Source organism: Thrips palmi, unplaced genomic scaffold, assembly GCF_012932325.1.
Source record: "Thrips palmi isolate BJ-2018 unplaced genomic scaffold, TpBJ-2018v1 HiC_scaffold_6, whole genome shotgun sequence".
In the NCBI taxonomy this organism is placed as follows: Eukaryota; Metazoa; Arthropoda; class Insecta; order Thysanoptera; family Thripidae; genus Thrips; species Thrips palmi.
The window spans coordinates 7,347,136-7,369,711 of NW_023144633.1; the positions used below are offsets into that span (position 1 = coordinate 7,347,136).

The window sequence follows — 22,576 nt, forward strand, 5'->3', positions numbered from 1 at the left end:
GGGTTTTGTACAATTTCGTTGTACTTTCTACAACCCCTGTTGTACTTTTATTGTACAGTTTCTGTTGTACTTTTGTTGTACTATCTACACTTTTTCTTGCAGTGTGCAAACATCTCGACATCTAGTCGACCGGGATTTCCCACTCAGATGTTCATTTTTACAGTTGAAATAACTGGTCGAGACACACTTAATGTTTTTGTTCAAATTTTGTGTGGGACATCACAGTTTTTTGTGCACACGAACTTATCTTACAAATGTATGCGTGATTTTGCACAAACATGGGAGGGAAATATGTGCAGTTTTTCGTACAAAATTTGTACAAAAAGCTCGTGTGCGCAAAAAACTGTTATGGCTCGTACAAAATTGTCCATCACATTTTGTGTCGAGATGGCTCAAAGCCAAGATGTCAGCTCCACGAGCGTGTACGTTTCTTACCGTGTTTCTTTTCTACCCCGACTTACCCCTTCGAGATGCGGCGACACTCCATATCGGACTCCTTTTCGCCAAGTCTTGGGTCGGCAAGCCCGCATGGGGTGCGCTGCTGTGCAAGACAGAGCCAGGCGCCCCGCCCCGCCCCGCCAACGGGGTGCCATCCATTTGGGAACGTCGGGACGGACAGATGCGCGTATCGGCGTTGTCGGCGACAGAGCGCCGCCGCTCCGTGCCGCTCCGTGCCGCGCCGCCATGCCCGAACAATATTTACGACCGGAGGGGGTTTTGTCTGAGGATGATAATTGACAGTGGGAGAGGGGCCGATACAAGATAGGCTCGCCCCGCCGTGTGTTTCCACGTCTCCGAGTGCCCCGCCGCCCCCCGCCGCCCCCCGCACAGTGGGCCAGAAGACCGGTGGAGGCGGCCAAAACTCTAGACGCGTTTTGAGCTCCAGAGTCGCTAAATGGGACCCGAACCGAACGTGTGACCCAATGAATTGCTCTCGGAACGAGGAATCCATTGACGGGGTCGCACGCTCGGTTCGAGCCCTGTTTAGCGACTCTGGAGCTCAAAACGCGTCTAGACTTCTGGCCGCCTCCACCGGTCTTCTGGCCCACTGTGCCCCGCCGCCCCCCCCGCCCCGAAACCTGCCAAGGGCTGTGGAGGGATCCGCGGAGGGCCCCGCCAAAGCTGGGGTAGTAATCGAACAAAGGGGGCAGACAGACTAGACAGAGCCCCGAAGGCCGAAATCGACCTGGCACTGTCACAACACGACGAGTGCGTCGATGCGCGATGCCCCCACCAGAAGACTGATTCCGAGAGTCGTTTTCGTCGCTCTGTCTCGCTCGCACCTGTACGGGGGGCCCCGTCGGTGCGAGAGAGACAGAACGACGAAAACGACTCTCGGAATCAGTCTTCAGAGCGTCACCGCACACAAACGCGCCGCATTGCGGAAACAATCACGAAAATGAAGCACACGACGACAGCGGTTGATGCCACTGGAGAGGACTCACTGCGGGAAGCGCCGGGCTGGAAGTGTGTGGCTCTGCGGCCGTCACGGTGTACAGTGTACGCACCTGCAACAAAAATGAAACGAGTCCCTTGTTAAAAGCGGCACTAAAAAAAACGAAGCCAATTAGTGCCGGAGATTTCGCGGTGTCGAATTCAGACCACGCTCCTCTGTGTATTTGTCGGGGAGACGGGGGGAGGGGGGCAGGGAGTGGGGGCAAGGGGGTAATGGAACGGGGAAAGGGGGGGGGGGAGGACCTCATCAGCCAGCAGGGCGCATGGTCTTCCGCACCGCAGTGCAGCAGCGCGCCATACTGCAGTGTGTCATCGCGAAGGGGGAAACGCCTACCAGAGCTCAGTGGGCCAGAAGACCGGTGGAGGCGGCCAAAACTCTAGACGCGTTTTGAGCTCTAGAGTCCGCTAAATGTGACTCGAGCCGAACGTGTGACCCCACCAATGGATTCCTCGTTCGGAGAGCAATCCATTGGTGGGGGTCACTCGCTCGGTTCGCGCCCCGTTTAGCGCCTCTGGAGCTCAAAACGCGTCTAGACTTTTGGCCGCCTCCACCGGCCTTCTTGCCCGCATTGTGCGAGGGCGCGAGTGTGTGTGAGTGTACATGCGTACGGCCTACGGCAATACTAGTAAAAGAACGGGGAAATTTCGCACCGGACGAACAAGGTGAGGCCGAGGCGTTGCCTGAGGCAGGACATGAAAGGGCAACGCCGGCAACACCAGGAAGACCGAGTACAAGGGAAGGTTCCCACTTTAACTGCCGGTACAATCTCCATCGGTCTTTTTGCTTGGAGTGTTTTTTGTTATTTTTTTTTCCACCAGAGTCGTGTCACGCGCGACTTTCGCACTCCTCGATCGTGAATCGAAGGCACGCCGCTCGCTCCGCCCTCCCCACTCTCAACACCGACGAAAAACAAGAACAACACCAAGAACAGCAAGGACAACAACAAAAGCATCTTTCTGGAGGACTTCCCTTATCCTGCGGCCATCTCTGTGTGCTCGCTTCCGGCCGACAGCCACTCGCGCCGCCTGGACACACAGACACACACACAGGCACACAGACAGACACACACATGCACACAGTCAGACAACATGCCCCAGACCACATCCCCAAAACACACAACACACCACACACAGAGGCGCACAGTCAGACACACACACACACACAGGCACACAGAGACACACACACATGCACAAAGACAGACACACACACCTACACACACACACATGCACACATACAGTCAGACACACACACACACACACACATTTAAACACACACAGACACTCGCCACCATTCCCGCGGCTCCCCCTCGCGACTTTTCAGGCGGGGAAAATGCTCAAATTATTTATTTAGCCGTGCCTGTCAGCAGCACTCTGAAGACCGGGGGAGCAGCGGTTTCAAATTTAGCCGCGTCTACAAATGCCGTTTATTTTTACTTTTTATTGGGTAGGTTGCGCCCCGCCGCGCCACCACCGCCATTTCCATGCAGCCAAGTGGTGGCGGCGCTCGGTTCATTCACCGCTGCCAGCAGACTGATTCCGAGAGTCGTTTTCGTCGCTCTCCCTCCCTCGCACCCATACGGGGCGCCCCGAGAGTGCGAGAGAGACAGAGCGACGAAAACGACTCTCGGAATCGGTCTGCAGTCCGGGCAGCGAGCCAAGGCCCTGGCCCAGCCGACGGGGTGGGTGAGGCGCGATGCTTCACGAGAGGGTCTACCCAGCGGGTCTACGCAGCGGGCTCCGTGTAGCAGCGGTGTGCAGGAAGAGGAGGGGTGAAGGGGGGGAAGGGAGGACTTCCCGGCAGCAGCCAGGACGCCTGCGAGGTAGGCAACGACGAGGCACCCCCGCGCCACGGGAGGGCCTACCCAGCAGGCGCTCTGCTTAGCCCTCTGCCTCCCTCTCTCTCTCTCTCTCTCTCTCTCTCTCTCTCTCTCTCTCTGCTTCTCTCTCTGCTTCGCTCTCTGCTTCGCTCTCTCTATTTCTTCTTCTTTCTCTGCTTCGCTCTGCTCTCTGCTTCTCTCTATCTGCTCCTCTCTCTCTGCTTGGCTCTCTGCTTCCGAAACCCTTTTACTGCGTATAATCTCAAAAAACAATCGAAAGGAGAAGCCGGGCAGAAAAAAAGAAAACGAGAGAGGCTTTCTCCTGGCGTTGGCCTTCTGGACTCATCACGAAAACTGGCTGGGCCAAACTTGCAGGGCTAATTCACTGGGCGTCGAGGAGTCGGTGAGGAGAGAGAGAGAGAGAGAGAGAGAGAGAGAGAGAGAGAGAGAGAGAGAGAGAGAGAGAGAGAGAGAGATGAATCCATGACGCTGTCTTTAATGACGCGCCAACTGAATCATCCTGCGAGTTGCCCGGCCTAGCAGACTGATTCCGAGAGTCGTTTTCTTCGTTCTGTCTCTCTCGCACTTAAAGCACTTCCCCTTAAGGTGCGAGAGAGACAGAGCGATGAAGACGACTCTCGGAATCGGTCTGCAGACCAGGTCAGGCTTTCATCAGAGAGCTTCCGGTAGAGGCCACGCTTGGAGTCCTTCCTGCACCTTTGGCACCTGCATGGACCGGCGTGTGCGTCTCAGCACACTGTAAATCCAAATGTGAGACGGGACGGGACGGTGTCACACTTGTCGGCGTGGGAGATTCTGGTCCACGCGCACAAGTGTGAGACATTGTTTGCCCCACGCTTGCAGGTAAGAGACACGGGTTGCTGTCTGTGGTTCCCTGTGGTTCAAAGCGACGGTCCCACACTTGAATTTGCAGTGTACCCACTCGTACTCGTTAACGCCGTGCATAACATGTGGAGCGACCCGACCAGATGATATCATTTTAGAGAACAAGGAACGCGCACGAAAAAAGAATAAAAACCCGCCAGCGACCCCGGCCCTCGAAAATCTCTCCACCTAAAACGATTCGCCCGTAAATCGTTATAAAATATAAACTCTCTTTAACGGCCGACACTTATTGCCCGCGCCTTCCTGCTGGCTGTGCTTCACTTCGCGGGGCACGGCGAGAAAAAAAAGGCAGTTTTGGGAAAATAAAAAAGAAGAAAGAAAATTTAAAACTAGATCAGTTTACGAATTACCATTTTGCACGGCACATTGACCGTCCACTGCTCATGTGCCCTTTCCGAGCTGTTCCCCGGGGGCACCATGGGGCACCGGCCAGCGGGGCAGAGGTTCCGAGTGACCGTCCCCCTTCACCCCCCCCCCCCCCCCCTTTCCTCTCTCTCCCCCTCTCCCCTCTCCCCCTCTCCCCCTCTCTTCTTCTTCTGTTTTTCTCCCCTCTCTCTCTAGGACCCTTGGCCGCACTCGCATTTCCTCGGGCGCCCTTTCGCCGGCAAAACATCCCCACCCTTCTTCGTGCCTTCGTCACTGCGAGGTGCGAGCGTGTGAGGAAAGGGTCGGGCCGGGCCGGGCGGACCCGCCGAGGGCCGCGGGGCGGAAGGCGAGCCAAAGGTGAGACGGTGTTTACAGTCGCGTCAGGCAGCAGCCGCCCTTCGCACAGTGGGCCAGAAGACCGGCGGAGGCGGCCAAAACTCCAGACGCATTTTGCGTTCCACAGTCGCTAAACAGGACTCGAACCGAACGTGTGACCCCACCAATGGGATCCTCGAACGGAGAGCAATCCATTGGTGGGGTCACACGTTCGGTTCGAGTCCCATTAACCACTCTGGAGCTCAAAACGCGTCCAGAGTTTTGGCCGCCTCCACCGGTCTTCTGGCCCACTGTGCTTCGCCCGGCCCTTCCCGCTCTACGCGCCCCAACTTTGCCCGCCCAAAGTTCGCGTATCAGCGTTTTTGTTTTCGCAAACAGTGTAGTGTACCCAGGCCGCCGCGGCTTGCGGTGTGGCGCCTACATGTCCCGACATATCGAGTTGGCCGCGCTGCCTGAGGTGAGTGTACTCGGCGTCGGGGCGACTCGCCACCGCGGCGCGCAGTGGGCCAGAAGACCGGTGGGGGCGGTCATAACTCTAGACGCGTTTTGAGCTCCAGAGTCGCTAAATGTGACTCGAACCGAACGTGTGACCCCACCAATGGATTGCTCTCCGAACGAGGAATCCATTGGTGGGGTCACACGTTTGGTTCGAGTCACATTTAGCGACTCTGGAGCTCAAAACGCGTCTAGAGTTTCAGCCGCCTCCACCGGTCTTCTGGCCCACTGTGCGGCGTATCCCCGCGTCAAGTGGGCCGCGCTGGCTGGGGTGAGTGTACTTACGGTGTGCTCGCGAGGCTCGCCACGAGGGCCATCGATAGCAAGCCAGCTTGACACAACTTGGTCGTCCCCGAGCGCGCGCGTGCGGCACTTGTCGAGACGGCGGCGCAAAGCAGCGCCACGCGAGCACACTGTCAAGCGGACACGCGTCGCTGTCTCTCTCGCACGCACACGGGCCACCGCGTGAGTGCGAGAGAGACAGAGCGACGAACCGACCCTCCCGAAAAGGACGCGACTCCATCATGCATGGCCCAGTCGGCCAGATTCGCGGCCCCGTTTGATTCAAGCGCCCTTTTTTCCCAGGCTAACCCCCACTCCCTCCTCTCCCAGAGAAGCCAACTTAAGCCGCGAGGAAGGACGGGGCGGAGGGAAAAAAGTTTGTTTTATTGTTATGAAATGCAGAAGCATATTGCGAGCTAAAACACGTGCGTAAACCTGTTTACAGTGGTGCGACGGCGGAGGCGAGAAGACAGCCTTTCCCCCTTTCCTTTCCGACCATGAAAACGAGACGCAAAGTTTTCTGCCGCGCCACAACCAACCTCACTCGCTCCTACACTAGCACCACTTTTTTTTCTCCTACCACAACAACAGCATAAAAAAACATCCCCTGACTCTTGAAACAAAATAAACAGAAATGTTTTCCTCAAGTTAAAATAAAATATTTAAAAAATAATTAAAAAATCACTTTTTACGGTGACGCGGCTGTGACGGCCACATCGACTTGGTGACGATGGCCTCCGGCCAGGTTGACGCCCTGCGTAACTTACAATGCACATGCGCGTACCCACCGGGAACGGCCGCCGATAAACAAAAACAAACACACGGGCCCGAAATTGATACTCAAATGTATGTATCATGGCGCGACAAAACGGGTGGCCCCCGGGGGGGCGTTGAACCCTGGCCCGAGCGTAAAGGGCCCCTAGGGACTCAACTAGACTGTCCGCCCCGCCCCGCCCCGCCCCGCCGAGCAAAGCCTTCATTTATTCCCGTATTGGTTTCGCACGGCGCAGCGGAATTACAAGCGCGGGATGCGGCAGATGAGAATAGCGCCACACACTGAAAAACAACAACAACAACAACAAAAGAAAAAGCCAAAATTAATGTAAGACACGAACTCTGTCGATCTTCGCTGTACCGACATCCGCAAGGTCTGACTCCAGCCCGAGCGGCACGACATCGGCCTGGGTGTGGCTGGTGAAAGGCGACGGGATGGCGTTCCAGGAATCCACCCAATCACTCCCCAATCACGTGAAAGCGCCGAGCGAAAGGGGCGGCCGCGTAGCGCAGTGGATACTGCATCCGTCTTCGAGACCGAAGTAGGTGGGTTCAACCCCGGGCATGGAGAATTTTTTTCTCCTTTCCGGGGCAGCAACATTGTAACGGGAGAAGCGTGGGTGGGTTGCATGTGGCGTCAGGCCGTCAGGGACCACAGTCCGCGACAGACTGATTCCGAGAGTCGCTCTGTCCGTCTCGCACTCACGGGGCGTCCCGTACAGGTGCGAGAGAGACAGAGCGACGAAAGCGACTCTCGGAATCAGTGTGCTGGACAGGGTTGGGACAGGGCAGTGCGACCGCACGCCATCGTGACTGGCCAGTGGAGTGGCGGTGCAGGCCTCTCCAAAAGACCCGACGATAATACGCTGCAATTATTGATTTTTTTTTTGTCGAGCTTGTCCAGCCAGCCCACAGTGGGCCAGAAGACAGCCAAAATTCGAGACGTGTTTTGAGCTCCAGAGTCGCTAAATGGGACTCGAACCGACCGTGTGACCCCACCAATGGATTCCTCGTTCGGAGAGCAATCCGTTGGTAGGGTCACTCGTTCGGTTCGAGTCCCATTTAGCGACTCTGGAGCTCAAAACGCGTCTCGAATTTTGGCCGCTCCACCGGTCTTCCGGCCCACTGTGCAGCCTGGCCCGCTCGTCGGCGGAGTCTTTAGGCGGGGTCACGCCAGCGCCGCATCCATCAGCTCCACTGCAACCGGCGAGGCCTCGCCGCTCCCTTTCATATTTCATTTCTTCAATTTTGGCATCTGACTTTCAAATGGCGACCGGCCCGGCCGTTTTCCAATGCAAATGGCCCTGCAGAGGAGATAGCGTCCATTGACAGCCAAACAGGCAAAACCAGAAAAACGCGCGTTGGTTGTGACACGTTTCAATCCCGTCGCGCCGTCTCTCTCGCACCCCTGCGGCGCGCCCTGCGAGTGCGAGAGAGACGGAGCGGCTCGGCCCGCTTGATGAGGACAAGGGCCCGCATAGAAAATGCATGGCTGGACTGAATGAGTCTTCATGGCGCGCCGTGGCGCGCAGCACCAGGCCCCGCATAGACAGTGAGAGCGAGAGAGAGAGAGAGAGAGAGAGAGAGAGAGAGAGAGAGAGAGAGAGAGAGAGAGAGAGAGAGAGAGAGAGAGAGAGAGTCCTCAAAATCTCCGTCCATCTTTTATCGGCAATAAAGAGAGGCACTCCAACGTGATGCCGGCCCGGCCGGCCTTCCCTCCAATCCAACTTTTTCTCTTATCCTCCTCCTTCTTTGTCTCCTCCTCCTTCTTCTTGTTCCCTTCATTCAGCGTCACTGCGGCCTCCCCGTCGTGCAGCGGCGAGTTCAATGAGACGACCTCAACCCCGACGCAACACTGCAAAGTCACTAGCCGGCGCACAGTGGGCCAGAAGACCGGTGGAGGCGGCAGAAAGCCCGGACGCGGTTTGGGCTCCAGAGTCGCTAAACAGGACTCGAATCGAACGTGTGACCCCACCAATGGATTGCTCTCCGAACGAGGAATCCATTGGTGGGCTCACACGTTCGGTTCGAGTCCTGTTTGGCGACTCTAGAGCTAAAAACGCGTCGAAAGTTTTTCCGCCTCAACCGGTTCCGGCCCACTGTGCGGTTGTCCAAAATTCCTACATGCGTTCGAATAACTTCCACTGCAGGTCCATTTCACAGGGTCGTCGTGACGAAATATCCGCGTGAGTTGGCCAGACAAAAGCACCATAATTCGCGTTGTTTCCACTCGCGTTGTTTGAAGCACACTACGCGCCTTTTTTCACCGTCTGTGTTTTCGAGTGTGTGTGTGTGTGTGTGAGAGAGAGAGAGAGGTATGTGATGGTGTTGAGTGGTTTGTGTGTGTGTTGGTGTGTGTGTGTGTGTGTGTGTCTGTGTGTGTGTGCGTGTGTGACTGTATGTGTGTGCGGCGCAGCGTCGGCACCGCGGGCGGGGAAGCAGACAGACAAAGACACACAAAGGCTTTCATACAGTGTGACAATCACTTTCTTCCTGGCCGACCTGGGCTGGGCGGGCGGGCCGAGGGCCTCGTTGAGCCTCGCCGCGCCCAGCGGACTGATTCCGAGAGTCGTTTCCGTCGCTCTGTCTCTCTCGCACTCTGGGGCGCCCCGTATGGGTGCGAGGGAGAGACAGCGACGAAAACGACTCTCGGAATCAGTCTGCAGTCAAGGGCACGCCGGTATGACTCTTTAACGCGGCCCCGTGCGAAAGGCCGACGACGAAGCGACGCACGCGACGGCCAAAACGGCCACCGGCGCGCCAGCAGACCGGTGGAGGCGGCCAAACTCTGACGCTTTTTCGAACTCCATGTCGCCAAATGGGACTCGAACAAACGTGTGACCCCACCAATGGATTGCTGTCTGAACGAGGAATCCATTGGTAGGGTCACATGTTCGGTTCGAGCCCAGTTTAGCGACTCTGGAGCTCAAAACGCGTCCAGAGTTTTGGCCGCCTCCACTGGTCTTCTGGCCCACTGTGCGACGCCCGGACCCTTCTTTTATAAGGCGATAAAAGCCAGAAGCAACGCGAGCGGGAGCGTCGGGCTGATTCGGCCGGCCGGCCGTTTGCCTTTCGCCTTGGCCGGAACCACATTACTTCCCATTTGTCCCGTCACACGTTTGGGCCGGTCCAAACAACACGTGTGTGTGTGTGTGTGTGTGTGTGTGTGTGTGTGGTGTGTGTGTGTGTGTGTGTGTGTGAGGGCAGCGCCAGAGTAAACATGTATGAGCGCATTCACTTTAATGCGCTGGCTTAGAGGAGACCTCCGGCCGAGCCTGGACCTTCACGGGTAAATTTGGTATCAAAAGTAAACATTTTTTGTTTTTTTAAGAAAAAAATAAAAATTTGAAATTTGACCAAAAAAACAACACTTCAGTAGAGAACAGTGTGGTGGTTGGTAGCAGTGGAAGCCTTGCTGCACTGTCCCGGTCGCGGCGTTCAAATTCTTCTTGTAAATAGCAAAAACTCATTAGCGTTTACTCCTGGATGTTTTTTGTGTTTTATTTTCGGAAAATAAGGCCATTGTTAAGTGCGTAACCAGGCGGTTAACTGGCAGCAGCAGCCTTGATGCGCTCACCTCAAGGGCCCTCCCGGGCGGGGCGTTGGCGTTAAGATTCCCCTTGTTGTTCCATACGGGTAATCACCCCGAATGCAATATTAAGGGCGCGCCATTCCGATGCCGTGATAGGGCGCCGTGTGCGTGCGTGCGTGCGTGTGTGTGTGTGCTGGGGCGGCACACAGACACACTCACACACACACACACACACAGTGCGGTGCTAGGCTCGTGTTTGTGCGACTGTGACTGAACCTCATTCACATCAATCACATCCGAGGGCGTGAAAAATTCAGAGCCGAGGGGTTGCGCACCCAAACACCCGTGCCGCGGCGGTTCGAATGACACGACAGTGGCGCGCACACTCCGCGGCAAAACCGCGCTCGGGCTGAGTGGAGGTATAGCTTAGGGAAAGTTGAAAATTTGACACGTTTAAACGCGAAAATTGGAGTTAGTTGATGGTGGTCGTCGTCTTCGCCCCTCTTGTCCTTCTTGACCGTCCCCGCGAGGCGTATCATTCATTAACCGGCTCAGTTTGACGTCCGCGGACGCCCCACGGACGCCGCCGAGTTGGAGCGAGTTAAGTATGCAAGCACACGTCAAACTAGCGCGCCAAGATTCGGCCGACACAGTTTCGGAGTTGGGAAACAAGTTGGATTCTTTTTCTAAAACAACGTTCGTGTCAATTCGGTGAAAAAAAAACGACTGAAAACTAACAAAAAAAGCATGCAGATACATGCATAGATAAAGACGACCTCGATGGCCACGGCCTCGGAGGACAGTGAACCTGCAGTTGTGCCGGGTCCGGCCGGGTCACGAACCCGGCCGCCACCTGGCCGCCAACCAGGCCGCCAACCAGGCCGCCAACCAGGCCGCCAACCTGGCCGCCAACCAGCAGGCCGCCAACCTGGCCGCCAACCTGGCCGCCAACCTGGCCGTCAACCTGGCCGCCAACCTGGCCGTCAACCTGGCCGCCAACCAGGCCGCCAACCTGGCCGCCAACCAGGCCGCCAACCTGGCCGCCAACCTGGCCGCCAACCTGGCCGCCAACCTGGCCGCCAACCTGGCCGCCAACCTGGCCGCCAACCTGGCCGCCAACCCGGCCGCCTACGTGGCCGCCAACCTGGCCGCCTACAAGATCCCCAAAGTGCCTCATCACAAACCTCATAAACGGAACAAAAGCTATCCCTCCCACTTGTTTTGCGTTTTTCGACCCCACCGCGCGGCCCAGCCCGTCCCTGTGTGTGTGCTGCTTTGTTTTCCTGTCCCCGCCTAATGGTCCGGAGCGAAATGATGGAGGTGTTTGCATCCGGGGGAGGGAGGGGGGGGGCTTGCAGGGGGGCCTAGGGGGGCTTAAGAACCGCCCCCCGCGGGGGTGCAGGCGATGACAGCGAAATATGCGGGGGCGATCTATATCGATCAGGCAATGTGGAGAAAATGACTCTTGTAGGGGCGGCGGAGGCGGGGAAAAAACGCCCACTCCAAAGGGTCAGACCGGCTGGCGCCTTGACCGTTTAGGCTAGACTTTGCGTTGTGATGGATGATGCACAGAGCGGGCCAGAAGACCGATAAGGCGGTCAAAACTCTAGACGCGTTTTGAGCCCTAGAGTCGCTAAACGTGACTCGAACCGAACGTGTGACCCCATCTATGGATTACTCGTTCGGAGAGCAATCCATTGATGGGGTCACACGCTCGGTTCGAGTCATGTTTAGTGATTCTGGAGTTCAAAACATTTCTAGAGTTATGGCCGCCTCCACCGGTCTTCTGGCCCACTGTACACTGTATGCCCAGCAACTAAGGACGGCGTGATAACAATAGATCGCCCAATCAAGCGAGCTTTATCAAGCTAAGACTGGCACACCATCAATGAATTAAGGTTTCTGTCGCGCGATTTTTTCTTCGACTGGCTCTTCCCTCGGCGTGTATCGCGGGCACAAAGGCTGTGTGTACTGCAGGACACTCTGTTTGTCGACCTCTCCATCACCCCCTCCACTTCCCCTCCCTGGCCGAGACAAACCCGCTTCCGGGCGTGCGGACGGCAGCATCCCCCCCCCTCCCCTTTTTAGGGCGTAGAGCCGCAAACTTGAAGAGTCCACAGCAGCGGACCGCGACTGGACGCCGGACTGCAGACTGAGAGTCGTTTTCGTCGCTGTGTCTCTCTCGCGCGCGAGGGGCGTCCCGTATAGGTGCGAGAGAGACAGGGCGACGAAAACGACTCTCGGAATCAGTCTGCAGCCGCAACCTCTGCCACCTGCTTGGGATGCCAAGGAGAGGAGCCGCCGGGGCTGCTCGGGGTAGTGTAGTGGCCACTTGTCGGCATCAGGCCGGACCGGGCAAGGCCGGACCGGGCAAGGCCGGACCGGGCAAGGCCGGACCGGGCAAGGCCGGACCGGGCAAGGCCGGACCGGGCAAGGCCGGACCGGGCAAGGCCGGACCGGGCAAGGCCGGACCGGGCAAGGCCGGACCGGGCAAGGCCGGACCGGGCAAGGCCGGACCGGGCAAGGCCGGACCGGGCAAGGCCGGACCGGGCAAGGCCGGACCGGGCAAGGCCGGACCGGGCAAGGCCGGACCGGGCAAGGCCGGACCGGGCAAGGCCGGACCGGGCGGTACGCGTCCCACTCGGCCGCCGTCTCTCTCGCACTCGCGAGCGAGCACGCACCGGTCCACGCCACTGTCAAAATAAATCTCCAGCAGTTCCGGAGGTACCTTTGGACAAAGTGACGTTCGCCTAGCAAAAATTGTGAGTCACAAATTTTGTTTTGAAAGCAGTTGAAGGCTGCTGGGCGAAAGATCTGGTTCTGCCTCGAAAAGTAACTCAACGGCAGCTGGTCGAGGAGGAGGAGGAGGAGGAGGAGGAGGAGGAGGAGGAGGAGGAGGAGGAGGAGGAGGAGGAGGAGGAGGAGGAGGAGAGGAGGAGGAGGAGGAGAGGGGAGGAGGAGGAGGAGGAGGAGGAGGAGGAGGAGGAGGAGGAGGAGGAAGGGGAGGAGGAGGGAGAGGTGGTGGTTAAGGAGGAGGGGGGAGGAGGTGGTGGTGGCGGCCCTGTTCTTGGACAGAGATACCCGCCACAAAACACGCCGCGTTGCGTTCTGCGCGTTGCAGCCCTCTAAGTAAATTAGGCCTTGCTTCTTTTTGCCCCTACACTTCTTTCGCGTGCCGCGTCGCCGCGCCCCACAATGGATCTTGTTTAGGTTTAATTTCGAGTGAGAAAGGGAAGGGAAAAGAAGGGAAAAGGGAGGAGGGGGAGGGAGATGTTTCCAAACTGAGTTTGTCTTGTGCAGGAGAAATTCTTCTTGTGCCATCTCCTTGAGAGAAAAACACGTTTATGCTTTCCAGACGCCGCAAAGGCCAACGGCACCGCGGTGTGGCGACGGAAGGGGTGGCAGACCCAACTTATTACCCGATTTCAAAGTTCAAAACCACGACAATTCGCGCCAATTACGGACCCTGCTGCCGGCCGCCTGACTCGTCTCGGCCCCGCGCACAGTGGGTCAGAAGACCGGTGGAGGAAGTCAAAGGCCCAGACATATTTTGAGCTCCAGAGTCGCTGAATGGGACTCGAACCGAACGTGTGACCTCACCAGTGGATTGGAGGGGCCACAAGATCATTTTGAGACCTGTTTAACGATTATGGAACTCAAAACGCATCCGGGCATTTTTTCCCCTTTTCTTCACGCAATTTTTAAAGTGTTTTTGCGTCTTGCGCAACCAACGCGCCACTGGAATAAGGGCGTTCCCAACGCGCCACTGGAATAAGGGCGTTCCCAACGCGCCACTGGAATAAGGGCGTTCCAACCGAACTGTAACTCAGCCACTGGAATAAGGGCGTTCCCAACGCGCCACTGGAATAAGGGCGTTCCCAACGCGCCACTGGAATAAGGGCGTTCCCAACGCGCCACTGGAATAAGGGCGTTCCCAACGCGCCACTGGAATAAGGGCGTTCCCTCCTACGGCCGAGCAAAAGGCTGAAAACTAGCAGATTAGGCGTAATAACACTGCAACAAAATGGTACGAGCCCCGAGCCGCGGTCGTAACCAGACGCAGAACGCACACCGCGCTAGCCCCACCAGCCCCGCCAGCACAACACAGGCCGTCACCTCGCAATGGTTTGATCAATAAAGCCAAACGCAATGACGCTCTACACTCGAAAACACCTTTGAAAAACACAAGACTTGCGCAACGATGCGGAATGATGCGATAGTTTCCCCCTTACATTGCACACGCACGAAAAAAAACATGGCAAACCAGGCAGCTGGCACAGTGGGCCAGAAAACAGGACGCGTTCTGAGCTCCAGAGTCGTTTAATGGAACTCGAACCGAAAGTGTTACCACAACAATGGATTGTTCTCCGAACGATGAATCCATTGGTGCGAGGTCACTCGATCTGTTCGAGTCCTGTTTAGCGACTCTGGAGCTCAAAACGTTAGGCCGCCTCTACCGGTTACCGGTCTTCTGGCACACTGTGCATGGACTTTGCTGCCTGCTGCTTGCGCTGTCATTGTGGCGAAATACCCACCCAGCGAAACACAACCTTTTTTCTTCTTTTCAGAGTGTTAATAACGTCCTTGCTTGTCCTGCTCTTTTCCTCGTCCCCAGGCGATCCGCGCGGGGTAACCCGCCGGTAAACGTAAGCTTGTCCCGCGCCGCGCGCGGATTGAGACTGAACACACACCGCCGTGATAGAAAACTAACACCCTCCCGGGGCCGCGTGGCGCCGCGTGGCGCGGTTCTCGCCCGTGTATTTAAGAGCCTCGTTTCACCTGGCGAACGAACACAACAGACCCGGAGAGCCTGGGAGGTACATTCTGCCGCGGCTTCCCCCTCCACGCCTCCCCGGCAGCCTCCAGCACGGCCCTTTTCCTCCAGTAGACGTCCCCCCTCCCCCCACCCCTCCCCCTTTCTCGGATACGCATTGCAGCGTGCGACTATCTTGTATGCACTCCGCGTCGCTCGGCAACGCTACTGCCACGCCACTGCCACGCCAGGCCATGGCCGCCGCATACAGTCTGCAGCAGATATGCAACCTTTAGGATGGTGCCTGCGAATGACGTTTGTAGCCTCGCTTCTCGCCGCCAATTTCAATCTGGGAAGAATACCGGAGCATCGACACGCAGCCGAAAAAAGAAGAAAAACATGTCGTTGCATGGTTTTACTTTCAGTGAAGCACAAGAGCTCTGTGAAGTGAGGTCCATGCCACTATCAGTTTACTACGAATGAGTAATGGGTAGATTTCAAAACAATAAACGACAAAAATTAAATAAATTAGAAAATGAAAAACAAATTCTAAGTATCTTTTAAGTCCGGTATTTCTAAAACGAAATTGCGTCTTTCGGACTGGTGCAAAGAGACAGAGACAATAGGGGGCGGAAGTGTATTCGGAGTGGTGTAAAAAGATCCGCTCTACGGCGCCGCACTGCTGCAATGCCGAGCAGTATGGCACCTGGTCTGGAAGGACCCAGCAGGACCTTCTAGGATCTGGAAGGACTTGATAGGAGCTAACAGAACCTGGTAGGGGCGAGTGGGACCTTGTCGGAACGGATAGCACCTCCTGGTGGTAGGACCGACACTGCAAAGAAAAAGTGTAGATAGTACAACAAAAGTACAACAGAAACTGTACAATTAAAGTACAAAAGGGGTTGTAGAAAGTACAACGAGAATTGTACAAACCACAACGAGCCCTGGACTGCACAGCAGTCCTCATGCCGGTTCCATTGTACTTTGTACAATTGTTGTACTTAAAAAGTACACTAAATTCCTGATAAAAAATTTGCCAGAAATTTGTGTACTTTTGTTGTGGCTATTTCCTGCAGTGGAGCAGGACCTGGTCAAACCTGGCAGAACCTAGTCGAACCTGGTGGGGTCTGGTAGGTCCTGGTAAAACCTGGTAGGACCTAGTAGAACCTGATAAGACCTAATAGGTCCTGGTAAAACCCGGTAGGACCTGGTAGGACCTGCGGTAGGACCTGATAGAACCCAAGAGAACCTGCTAGGACCTGGTAGAAGGACCTTCAACGACACTGAGACGGGCATAACACGGCAGAGTGCCGTCTTGCCCTCGTCGCACTGCAGTTTACTTAGAGGAGCGAAACTTGGCGCTGCGCGGCACTGCACTCCACGGCACCACAATGGCGCGGGCCGTATGCCGATACGTCCCCGCCGGAGTGGCGGCAGCGAGGCGGGAGAGACGGAGACGAGGAGAGACAAGGGAAAGGCGTCTTACCGCGTCTCTCCGCGCCGAGCCGCGCCGAGGCCGGACAGCACTGCGCAGTGCAGCGGCGAAACGCGAGACGAGGCGAGACGAGGCGACACCGGAGCAGCGCGGCCAAAAGTACCGCAGCGCGGCCAGGCGCCCGAGCAGGCAACGTGAGTGCACGGCAGCGTGGCGGGCTTGCCTATCCGGCAGTTCGCGGGCGCTTGGCAGCACAGGCGGCCAAGAACATGGGACGCGTTTTGAGGTCCAGAGTCGCTAAAAGGGACTCGAACCGAGCGTGTGACCCCACCAATGGATTCCTCGTTCTGAGAGCAATCCATTGGTGGGGTCACACGTTCGGTTCGAGTCCTATTTAGTGACTGGAGCTCAAAACGCGTCTGGAATTTTGGCCGCCTCTGCGGCAACACTGCTCTGCGGAGAGTGGCCGGGACGGCAGCATCGCAGTTAGCATGCAACGGCGGTGGTGGCGCACTGCCTGCCGGCCACTGCTGTACACTACACTGCAGCACCGTGCCTGCAGTGTGCCTGCACTGTGCGGGATGGTCAACACCGCCGTCACAAACACTGTCAAAAACAACCGCGCTTCCGGCAGTGGCGTGGCGTCCTCGCTGTCCATGCCTTCCTCCCGGGGAACAATTGGTGCGCGGAATTGGCCACCTCGGGCAACGCTGGCCGAGCATGGCCCAGTCCCACAGCGCACAGTGGGCCAGAGGACCGGTGGAGGCGGCCAAAATCCCAAACGCGGTTTGACCTCCAGAGTCGCTGAATGGGACTCGAACCGAACGTGTGACCCCACCAATGGATTGCTCTCCGAACGAGGAATCCATTGGTGGGGTCACACGTTCGGTTCGAGCTCATTTAGCGACGCTGGAGCTCAAAACGCGTTCCAGATTTGGACCGCCTCCACCGGCCTTCTGGCCCACTGTGCAGCGGGGCGCCGTACCGAGACGGCGCCATCCAAGTTTACAAGACCGCCCCGCCGCGCTGGCTATGCCGGCCACAAAGTGCCACAGAGACCACAGACCGGCCCAGGGTAGGCAACCTTCCACAACGAGCCCTGTTTGTTTGCCAAGCCAATACGCGCACTGCTCGCCTTTTCCTCGTCGGGGCTCAATTTTTCCGTCCTTGTTTATCGAGTTGTGCCTCGCCGCCCCGCGCCTCGCGGCCCTTTACGTGTACTGAGCAGTGGGACACCCAGTTTTCCTCTTTGGCCCTTTTCACTCCGTTTTACTCAGAGCATGTCGTTCAGCCTCCGCCGAGCCAGATGCGGAAAAGTGACTAGCCGTTGTGAGGTCAAAAATAAAAATAAGGAGAGTCGGCACTAAAGTGCCAAACTTTTCTGTCGATGAAGTTGGTACCAATCGACCCAATCAGGAGTCGGGAACGCATTCAAATGACAAACGGGACGACGACGCAGTTTTTTTTTTCAACCGTCTACACGGTTTCCGTGTTTGTTTTACGTTTTTGACATGATTTTCGTTTTTCTTTTTCCAAAGTACGTACAGTGCAAGAAAAAAATGGCCAGAATTTCCAAAGGTGTCGCTGGAAAATGGTTGCCGAAAGTTCTTTCGTAAATTTACAAAGAATCTTCGTTAACTGAAAAAGAATCTTCGTGAACTTAAGAAGAATCCTCGTGAACTCAAGAAGAGTATTTGTGGACCTACAAAACGAAGAACCTTCGTCAATTAACAAGAATCTTCGTGAATTTACGAATAGGTTCATCCGGCCACAGTTTCCCCATTTTCTCCGCACATTCCGGACATATTCATGATTTATTTTTTCCAGCGTAGCGTAATCCGCCCTCGGCCTCGCCTCGGCCTTCGCCGCGGGGCCGCCGGGCATCGACTAAAAGCCAGGCCGTGTATCGGCCCGCCTGGATGACAGTGCCTCATTACGAGTGATTTACATCCTTATCCGGTCGCTTCGGACCGCAAAAAAAAACATAAAAAATTACGCAGTAAACAGGTAAGCGATTAAAGAAGCAATCGGATGCACAATACGTCATCCAAAACGATCCCACTTAGAGAACGCGGAAGTTTTGAATAATTGTTCTCTCGCATTATTCACAGCAGTCCTGCAACTTGCATCGGGACGGGAATGACTGCGCAGCTTTTCCTCTAAGCGGCGGCGGTCGAAAACTTGAACGTGTTTTTGCTCGAGACCTGCATAATTCGTTGCACTGCTGCAGCAGCGGCATCGGCCATGTGTGCATACATCAACCTAATGAATGCTTGCACAGTGCCGCACTGCTGCAGCAGCAGCTCGTCGGTGCCACACTGCAAAACACTTTCCTGCCAAACTCACGCCCACAAATTATTCGAAATAAAGAAAAATCATGGAGGCGGGTAAAAAGCGTTTTTTTACGAGTTTTTGTTTGTGTTCTTATTTCTCTTTTGCGCGGTTGGCACCGCTGCGCTGGGCGCCCTTCGGAAGGGACACGCGGCGCAGGGGCGCGGAAATCATTAGTGGAAGTGTGCCGACAACGCGGTGCACTGTTTGATCAGCCAGCTGGCGAAGCGCGCGTTGCACTCAGAGGCATTCGCTGTCAGTCGGTGCTCAGTGCGCACAGTGGGCCAGAAGACCGGCGCAGGCGGACAAAACTTAGACGCGTTTCGAGCTCCAGAGTCGCTAAAAAGGACTCGAAGCGAACGTGTGACCCCACCAATGGATTCCTCGTTCGGAGAGCGATCCATTGGTGGGGTCACACGTTCGGTTCAAGTGCCCTTTAGCGACTCTGGAGCTCGAGTCTCATTTGGTGACTGTGAAGCTCAAAACGCGTCTCGAATTTTGGCGGCCTCCATCGGTCTTCTGACCCACGGTGGTACGTACGTCCGAGTGGTGCAAGGTCCTTAAAAATACAATAAATACATTATTTCAAAGATTTTTAGGTAAGGAACAAAGCTTGAGCTATTACTCGCAAAATGTGCGAGGCTGTGTGTACAGTTTGGTCAGGGCCTAGGTTTGGGAACTGTGGAGGCTGGGGCTGGGGGGCCCGGGCTGAGCAATGAGCCTGCTCTGAAACATACAAAAAGGAATATATATGGGGGGGCCCGAGCGTCGCCGTGGCCGTCGCCGAAGGTCGCCGGGCCGTGGCCGTTTTTCGACTTCAGGCTAGCCAGGGTAACAGAAAGCTGAGGAGGTCGACAGTTCCTTTTGATGCAGCCTGCCCATACATGCCCTCCTTCGGACCGCGGCTGCGTGACCCCTCCGGCCCCTCCGCGCACAGCGCGCGCGCGCGAGGCCGACCCCCCTCCTCGGCCGCGCCGCCGCGGCTCAGGTTCTGCGGCCGTAACCGGTCGACAGTCGGACGTTTTTCACACGAACCCCGCCAGATTCAAGCCTTTGGAATCGAAAACGACAACCGAAACCAAGTTTTCGAAAGACACGGTAAGAATCTTGTAATTGTCATTTAATGTGCAAGCCATTCAGAGAAAAATCCGTAATTAGCGCTACGTATCTTCAGACTTTGCAAATAACGATAGGTACACGTAGACCTTACCGATAGCACTGTCTTTGATGCTTTAAAGACCGGTCGCTTGCAAAAACCGGCGGTGGCAAATACCGGCTTTTCACTGAACCGTACGTCGGAAAAAGCTTACCAGGGAAATCGAGGAAAGTCTGAACCCCAGCCCTAGCCGCGGCCCCTGTTCGAGCCGTCATAAACGGCGCTCAGCGAGCCCCCAATTTTTTCGGCCGTCAATATGGAAGACTTCAGTCTTCGCGATGCATTTTGTACGCAACCACACCAATTGTTTTGAGAGTGTGACAGGCCAATAGCTCATGATGAGACGGCAATTTTGATAGCAAGCAACACAAAAATGTGACGGTAGGGAATATTCAGCGTGCGTGATGCGTTCTGTGCGCAATCACGGGCATCAGTTCGCAAGTGAAACAAAACCGCGGCCACAGCTAGGCCGAAACAGAGCCCGGCGCCTCCCGGCCAACGCCACCAGGACCGCGGCCGCGCACACCCAAGCTTGACCTGGCCCTGAGCTGAAGCAAAGCTCTCAGCAGAGGTTTTTTGAAGTGAAGCAAATTGGTCTGGAGTTTCGACGCGGGGTCTCAACAGTGTCTGAGCGTGTCAGCGCCGCCGGGTCGTCGTACGACCGTCGAGGAGACTCCGAGGCCAGGCCAGGCCGGGCCGCTCTGCCCGGCCGAGACTGGGCCCGTCGAAGAGTCAGTGGATCAGTTGGCCGGGCGGCTCGGGCCGGTCGGAAAGGCGCCGGGGCACGCGAGGGAATAGGGGGAGGGGAAGGGGAAGGGGGTCGTTCTAATCGGCCTCCATTGGTTTAATTACTGGCCTAGCCGCGCCTAGCCGCCCTTGCGTAATTAGCGCATGTGGGTCAGGTTCATGCGCCTACACCGTACGTACAGTGGACGTGCACACGACACCCCGCCAGATTCAAAGCGCTTTTGTAATCCGAAAAAAAAACAAGAAACAATTTCAAAACACGGTAGAATTTTTTTTTAAATGCTGCTTACCTATCTCCATGGAGGTTAAATCCGTTAACAGTGCACTGTACTGTATCTTCCACACTCTCTGCCCCATAGATATGGCGTTCATTTATAATGGAACATACAAAGCTACACTGCAAACCTAACTGTCTACTAATTACACACTTACAAATGCATGCTTGCAAGTACACACTTACAAATGCATGCTTGCAAGTATACACACTTACAAACGCATGCTTGACGCCGTAAAACTCCATGCGTCAAGCATGCGTTTGTAAGGGTGTACTTGCAAGCATGCATTTGTAAGTGTGTAATAGGGCAAGCATGCGTTTGTAAGGGTGTACTTGCAAGCATGCATTTGTAAGTGTGTACTTAATAGACAGTTAGGATTGTAGTGTAAAGCATTGTTCATGATAAATAAAAGCGTTTCGAAAATAAAATGGACAAAAACGTTTTCCAGCAGAGCACACGTGAGTGGCCGGTCTCGGCGGTCCGGGGGGCAGGGCCTGTCCAGGCCAGGCCGCACTGTAAAAAATTCCGTACTTTTGTACGGAAATGGTACAGAAAAATATAGTAGGGAGGTACGGAGAAAAGAACGTAACGTTCCGTAGTTGGCAAGTACGGACGGTCCAGGCAAATTATTGACCAGACATGTTCCGTACTTTTTCCGTGCTTTTTTCTCACAGTGCGCCAGTGGCATAGTGGAATGCAACCTGGGCGGGGCCCGTCGCGTCGCCGCGGCGGCTTACCTCTGTCTCTCTCGCACTCGTGGGGCTCTCCGTGAGGGTGCGAGAGAGACAGAGCGACGAAGCGGTACTATCGCAGGGGCAGTGCCACAAAAAGCGGTCGGAAGTCGAAGTCCGATTCAGGGCGGGCATGCATAAGAGGAGTGCAGTCCGGGAAGGGAAGGGGGGAGGGGGGGGAGGCACTGAGGCACCGGGAGTTACCGTGGGCGCAAACCAGAAAGAGGAGGGGGCGGCCAGGGCGGCCGGGCGGGTAGACCGCCAAAAGTAGGTCAAGATGATTGGGCTAACACAGCCCCCAACGTGCCGGGCCGGCGTGGCGGGCTGGTGGCGGGGCGGCCGGGGGCGGGCCTCTCAGGGGCAGGGGGCTAGTCATAAATACGAGGTAAACACGGTAGCAAAAGGGGTGGGGGGAAGGGGGTGGAGTCCTTAGTCTAATAGATGCTTGCCTTCGCGGGCCGAAACATTTCACCATCGCCCCCGGCCCGCGGCCGACCCCGGCACAGTCGGCACAACTACCACTGTGTGCACTTGCCAGGTGTTCAAGAAGAATTGCCGCCCCCAAATCACCCGGCGAGCGGTGGTCGTGGCAGCGGCCGACCGGGGGGGGGGGGGGGGGGGCAGCGGTACGCAAGAGCACCGCGTCAACGACGTGGTCAACGATGACCCGACGATGAGTGACGCATTTAAACGAGGGTGGATCGCGCTTTGGTTCGTACTCCGTGGAGTTCACTCTCGTTTCGGCGGAAAACAGGAAAACGGCGGGGGAACACGCGGAAAAAAGCCTCGTTTGTTTTTTACAAATTGCTGGACCACTCATCCCCATTACTCACAAAAACACAGACACTCTCTCTCTCTCTCTCTCTCTCTCTCTCTCACACACACACACACACACACACCTACACACACACACGGGAGGGGCGGCTCTGATTGGGGTGTGCAAACTGAGGGAGGGGATTCCGAAAATGGAAAGGGGGGTGGGGGGCTTAGTGAAGTCGCGACCATTATTTCGCGCCCGAAGTTGTTTGCCAGCCGGTAACGCGTCGCGAGTTCAGAAAAAGAAGGGGGAGGGGGCCGTCGCTGGATTGTCGGCCTGCCCACGAATCAAGGGGCCTTACTTTAATACGACAGGCTGCCACGCGGCGACGCGGGCAGGACAGGTTCTGGCCATGCGGGGTCATGACC

General features: G+C 56.2%; 1 protein-coding gene across 2 annotated transcripts in view; it reads right to left on the reverse strand.

The window, feature by feature from the left end:
• Positions 1-22,576, reverse strand: part of LOC117651748 (heparan sulfate glucosamine 3-O-sulfotransferase 5) — a 101,964-nt gene that overhangs the window by 59,472 nt on the left and 19,916 nt on the right. Inside the window, exon 2 of one of the 2 annotated variants that reach the window (XM_034396059.1) lies at positions 15,488-15,548. The exons of the other annotated variant lie outside the window; for it this stretch is intronic. The gene's annotated coding sequence lies outside the window, so the exon portion shown is untranslated. The remainder of the gene's footprint in view (positions 1-15,487; positions 15,549-22,576) is intronic. 2 annotated transcript variants of the gene reach the window in all.